Raw genomic sequence first — 7,014 nt, 5'->3', positions numbered from 1 at the left:
CTACAACTATCCCGTATACTTGCGGGTTATCAAAGAAGTCTCTGAACAATTCAACAGTTGGTTCTTCTTGCAGGTAAACTTCACAAAACACTTGGAAGTTACAAATGTTGGACACAGAGTTTGGTCCAATATCTTGAGGATGGAGTTGGAAGCTGGCAAGCACATCACGGAAAATTTTTGATCCGGGAGGGCTAAACCCTCGGTCCAGATGCCGCATAAACACAACTACTTCTCCATCTTGAGGTTCAGGAGGACTTTTAGTACCCGGGACTCTCCAATGAATGATCTCTTTCTTTGCTAAAGCGCCAGTCACAACATACCCAGTAAGTTGCTCTTCTGTAATCCGGGATGGAACCCAATTGCAAGAGGAGAACTGTTTGGCCATTTTTGATGACAATCTGTAAAGGAAGTTCAAATGTCGGTTCACGGTTCAAGATTGATATGCATAAACCGGTGTCAAACCGGGGGATTTAATTAGAGCATGTGTGCATGTTAAACCGGATACTGATGTTCAAGTAAAGATGAAGGTTTACGTGAGGGCCAATGGTGCCTAGCGGATTATCATTTTCTAAAGCTTAAACCGCCTATAGTGGTATGGAAGAAAACAGATCTGAAAATTGCTAAGTGCTACGCAAACAGGTTTCACAAGCTAAGATTATCATTATGGATCTAGCGCACTTCAGGAAAAGGAAAAATATCAAAGATCTAAAATGGCAACAGCAGCATAGCAAAGGTTCAGATGGGATCTGTTCATGAAAGAGGGGATACTATGGCGAGGCAAAATAAAACTATAGCTTCGGCCGCAAAGGGAAGATATCAAGTTTGTCTAGATTCGATGAGATAGTAAGGGAAAGCAAACGAACAACGATGAACACTGATGAACACCTTCGAAGGTATGAAACCCTAATGCAGATATAGGGTTGAAGAACGAAGGCTTACCGGCTTCACAGGAGCGGCGGAGAAGTGCTGCAGTTTTCTGGTACGATCAGGTTGATGCAGGGCCAGTGGCGGTGCAGAGCTTGAAAGTCGAGGGCGGCGGCGGAGCTGTAGGGTTCGGGAGTCACGAGGAGGAAGAAGAAGCACGGAAGGGGAAAAGAAAAAGACCTTCCGGTCATATTTATAAGGCGAATGGATAAGTAAGGCAAGCGCGGGAATCGAGGAGCCCGAAACGGAGAAGGGGCATAGCTGTCGCCTCGGTCTTCGGAGATCAATTAATAAAAGGGAAATCTTTATGAGTTTTTTACGCAGATGACGTCACAGCAGTTTACGGTGATCTCAGAAGATGATGTCATGGCAGTTTACAAGGTCAACACGAAGATGTTCAAATCAGAATTTCTCTAAGTTGAAGATTGACATGAACAGGTTCAAACCAATCTGGGCCCTAATGTTGGGGATATGACTACTGAGTGTAAACCATCCAGGAGGGGCCGCATTACACTCACAAGAAGTCATGTATAAGAGCCCATGAAGATGAAGGATATGGCGCTTTAACTATGGAGGCTTAGAGGCCCAGAGCCCAATGGCGGATTAGGGCCCATAGTAGTAAACCGCCATAGATGTATAACTTGTATTGTAAGTTAGGGAAAGGAAGAAACCAAGCCGGACACTTGTATGAGCCGGCCTCGGGATTCATTAGACCGGCCGGGCGTCAACCTATGTATATAAAGGGACGACCCGGCGGCGGTTCAGGGACAAGAAACAACAGCTCGAGAGATAGGTAAAGCGGATTCGCTCCCTGCTCATCGAGATCAATCAATCCCACAACAACTGGATCGTAGGCTTTTACCTTCACCGCAAGGGGCCGAACCAGTATAAACTCCCCGTGTCCTTTGTTTCGGTTTAATCCCTTCAAGCTAATCTCGTTGCGATGGCTCCACGACTAAGTTCTTTCGCTAGGACATCTGACGTGATAATTCCACGACAGTTGGGATTCTCAGGTGTGTCTACAATAGGTTCACTAGAAGCATGCAAAGTCCTATCGTCTTTCTTTTTCTTCTTTTTGGAAGAACTAGGTGCCTCTAAATTATTTCTCTGAGAATCCTGCTCGATTCTCTTAGGTTGGCCTTCAGGATACGAAGGTTCCTGAGTCATTCTACCAGTTCTAGTAGCCACTCTAACAGCAAAATCAGGTTTATTATTTAATTCATCAAGCAAATCATTTTGATCTTTAAGAACTTGCTCAGCTTGAGTAGCAACCATAGACTCATATTTGCTAACGAGTTTAAGTTCACCTTTAACTCTAGCCATATAATCACTCACACGTCCTATCTCGAAAGCATTATTTTTTAATTCTCTACCAACATAAGCATTAAAACTTTCTTGTCTAGCCATAAAGTCATCAAATTCATCTAAACATGGGCTATGAAATTTAGTAGAGGGAATTTCAACTTTATCATATCTATAGAGAGAATTTACCTTTACTACCTGTGTCGGGTTATCAGGACAATGTGGTTCTTCGACAGGTGGTATATTAAGACCATGTATTTCTTCAATAGGTGGTAAATTCTTAACATCTTCAGCTTTTATACCTTTTTCTTTCATTGATTTCTTTGCCTCTTGCATATCTTTAGGACTGAGAAATAGAACACCTCTCTTCTTCGGGGTGGGTTTAGGAATAAGCTCAGGAGTTGGCTCAATTGGTTCAGGGATTGCCTCAGGAATTGGCTCAGGAAGAGTCCAATTATTTTCATTAGTCAACATATTATTCAATAGTAATTCAGCTTCGTCGACTGTTCTTTCTCTGAAAACACAACCAGCACAACTATCCAAGTAGTCCTTGGAAGCATCGGTTAGTCCATTATAAAAGATACCAAGTATTTCATTTTTCTTAAGAGGATGATCAGGCAAAGCATTAAGTAATCGGGGAAGCCTCCCACAAGCTTGTGGGAGACTCTCTTCTTCGATTTGCACAAAATTATATATTTCCCGCAAGGCAGCTTGTTTCTTATGAGCAGGGAAATATTTAGCAGAGAAGTAATAAATCATATCCTGGGGACTACGCACACAACCAGGAGCAAGAGAATTAAACCAAGTCTTAGCATCACCCTTTAATGAGAACGGAAATATCTTAAGGATATAGTAATAGCGAGATTTATCATCATTAGTAAACAGGGTGGCTATATCATTCAACTTGGTAAGATGTGCCACAACAGTTTCAGATTCAAGGCCATAAAAAGGATCAGATTCAACCAAAGTAATAATCTCAGGATCAACAGAGAATTCATAATCCTTATCAGTAACACAGATAGGTGAAGTAGCAAAAGAAGGGTCAGGTTTCATTCTAGCATTAAGAGATTGCTGCTTCCATTTAGCTAATAATTTTTTAAGATCATATCTATCTTTACAAGCAAAGATAGCTTTAGCAGCTTCCTCATTCATAACATAACCCTTAGGAACAACAGGTAATTCATAATCAGGGGGAGAACTTTCATCATCACTATCATCAATAATAGCATCTTCAATAATTTCATTCTCTCTAACCCTAGCAAGTTGTTCATCAAGAAATTCACCTAATGGCACAGTAGTATCACACACAGAAGTAGTTTCATCATAAGTATCATGCATAGCAGAAGTGGCATCATCAATAACAATGGGACATATCAGAATTCATAGTAGTAGTAGGTTTAGGTGTCGCAAGCTTACTAATAACAGAAGGAGAATCTAGTGCAGAGCTAGATGGCAGTTCCTTACCTCCCCTCGTAGTTGAGGGCAAAATCTTAGTTCTTTCGTCTTTCAAGTTCCTCATAATGATCAGCAGATATAAATCCCAAGTGACTCAAAGAATAGAGCTATGCTCCCTGGCAACGGCGCCAGAAATTAGTCTTGATAACCCCAAGTGTAGGGGATCGCAACAGCTTTCGAGGGTAAAGTATTCAACCCAAATTTATTGATTCGACACAAGGGGAGCCAAAGAATATTATGAGTATTAGCAGTTGAGTTGTCAATTCAACCACACCTAGATAACTTAGTATCTGCAGAAAAGTATTTAGTAGCAAAGTAGTATGATAGTAAAGGTAGCAGTGGCAAAAGTAAAGATAATAGTTTTCTAGTAACTGTAACTGTAGCAACGGAAAAGTAAATAAGTGAAGCACAATATGTGAAAAGCTCGTAGGCATTGGATCAGTGATGGATAATTATGTCGGATGTGATTCCTCGTGCAATAGCTATAACATAGGGTGACACAGAACTAGCTCCAATTCATCAATGTAATGTAGGCATGTATTCCGAATATAGTCATACGTGCTTATGGAAAAGAACTTGCATGACATCTTTTGTCCTACCCTCCTGTGGCAGCGGGGTCCTAGTGGAAACTAAGGGATATTAAGGCCCCCTTTTAATAGAGAACCGGAACAAAGCATTAGCACATAGTGAATACATGAACTCCTCAAACTACGGTCATCACCGAGAAGTATCCCGATTATTGTCACTTCGGGGTTGTCGGATCATAACACATAATAGGTGACTATAGACTTGCAAGATAGGATCAAGAACACACATATATTCATGAAAACATAATAGGTTCAGAGCTGAAATCATGGCACTCGGGCCCTAGTGACAAGCATTAAGCATAGCAAAGTCATAGCAACATCAATCTCAGAACATAGTGGATACTAGGGATCAAACCCTAACAAAACTAACTTGATTACATGGTAAATCTCATCCAACCCATCACCGTCCAGCAAGCCTACGATGGAATTACTCACGCACGGCGGTGAGCATCATGAAATTGGTGATGGAGGATGGTTGATGATGACGACAGCGACGAATCCCCCTCTTCGGAGCCCCGAACGGACTCCAGATAAGCCCTCCCGAGAGAGATTAGGGCTTGGCGGTGGCTCCGTATCGTAAAATGCAATGAAACTTCCTCTTTGATTTTTTTCTACGTGATACGGAATATATGAAGTTGGAGTTGAGGTCGGCGGAGCCTCAGGAGGCCCACGAGACAGGAGGGCGCGCCGAGGGGGTGGACAGGGTGTGGGCCCCCTGGTCTTGATTCTTTCGCCGATATTTTTTACGAAACTTGCCTCCGAGGATTTTCAGGACATTCCGAGAACTTTTGCTTTCTACACATAAAATAACATCATGGCAGTTCTACTGAAAACAGCATCAGTCTGGTTAGTTTCATTCAAACCATGCAAGTTAGAGTCCAAAACAAGGGCAAAAGTGTTTGGAAAAGTAGATACGTTGGAGACGCATCAAGCCCCTGGACTTGTCCATAGAGAGAGTCGCCGCGAAGGAGAGGAGGAGGGGAGGGGGAGGATTGGATTTGACTAGACGGCAAATGGGGGCACTGTGTCTACGCAAGTCAGCGGCGGAAGCCGGAAACCCTAGCAAGGGGGGAGCGGAACCGCGAGGGGCCCATAAATAGCCAAACCGAGCCAAACCCACTTGGGCCTGGCGGGCCACCTGGGCTGGGGAGGGGGGAAGGATACAGGCAAGCGGGAGCCGCACCGAGCCCACAAGAGGAAGGGTGAATCATCAACTAACAACAAAACAGGACGAGTGGGCTGGATAGCCAGATTAGGACCAGGAGGCCCAACAGGCCCAGCGGCCAGCCCACCACGTGACCCACTAGTCAGTGGGTGGGAGACCAGATCTAGGACAGGCGCCGCCGTCTCCACGACGCATCCAGACGCCGCCGCCGCCGGAGACAACGAACTAGAGGCAGAGGGAGGGGAGGAAGGGCAAACCACGCCCGGAGCGGCACCTAGGATACCAGATCGGGGCGAGGCAAGGGAAAACTTACCAGACTTGCGACGACGGCGAGAGACCCGAACCCAGCCAGCGCCAGACGACGGGGACGGCACCGGCCGGCTCCGGCCCCCAGGCGCAAACTTGCGAGAGCGGGGCGCAATGGAGGGAGAGGAGGCCCGCACAGGAAGGACCGGCGAGGGCGAGCACAAGGCTGCCTCGTCCGACGAGCAATCCTCATCGTAGTCGAGGGTCCAAAAGCGAGAGCCAAACGATGCCGGGGGGAACAGAGCCCGCGGCACCGGCGAGCGGACCGAGGGAGAGGAACCAGCCTTGGGGGAGGGGGACAGACCAGGGCCCGGGACGCCAGCGGAGGAGCAAGGGACGGCGGCGAAGGGACAGGGGAGGGGGGAGAGAGGAGCGGGAGGGAGAGAGAGGAGAGCCATCGCATAGCAGGAATCCCGGGGAGAAGGCTTTACTGCAATCCAAACTGGATCAAAGGTAATTAGATAGTTGCAACAACACTACGAGGTGGCGTTGTCGGTTGAGTGCAACACACAGTGGTGGGAAAGCACCAGTGGAAAGCGAGGGCACCACAGGGCAGCAGGCCCGGCCAGAAATCCCTAGCCAGCTCAGCCGAAAAAGCTACTAGGGTTCATCGTCCACAACTTGGTCATTAGGGGAACTTTTTCATTTCGCTCATTTTGGGTTGAAGGAGCACAAAGGGGTATTATAGTCATTTGCTTTGTGTGTATATTACAAAAACCAATTGAAAGTATTGTGTTTGAGTGAAAAGGGTGAATTCTCAAACTTCCAATGTAAGTTGCGGAAAAAAGAAAATTACAAATAAATGAGTGAAAAATCATCCGGTCCAAAGTAAGTCGGGGCAAAAAAATGGGAGTACATAGAATTCATCTAGATGAGATATAATTTGGTCTCATTCACTTTGAAAACAAGAACAGATACAACCCACGTCAGCACACACGCATCTTATAGCATCACATCCAATGGCTATAAGAGCATCTCCAATAGATGGTCCAAATGTAAAAGTAACTAACTTTTGGACCGTCTGAGGCAAAAAATGCAGCTCCAACAGACGGTCCATATGTAAAAAAAAATTGGACCACGGCCTCCTCATGATGTAAAATGCAACACCTCGTGGTGCAAATATACATCACGAGATGCATCTGGTCCAAAACCAGCCGCCGCCCGCGAATGCCCAACCGCCGCTTCATTTCCTTTCCCGCCCGCCCGCTCGCGACCTCCCGCCGTCCGCCGTCACCCCGCCGCCGCCCCGCCACACACCGCCAGCATCAGATCTGG

The sequence above is a fragment of the Triticum dicoccoides genome, chromosome 7B (assembly GCF_002162155.2).
Source record: "Triticum dicoccoides isolate Atlit2015 ecotype Zavitan chromosome 7B, WEW_v2.0, whole genome shotgun sequence".
NCBI lineage: Eukaryota > Viridiplantae > Streptophyta > Magnoliopsida > Poales > Poaceae > Triticum > Triticum dicoccoides.
This window is presented reverse-complemented; position numbering follows the sequence as displayed.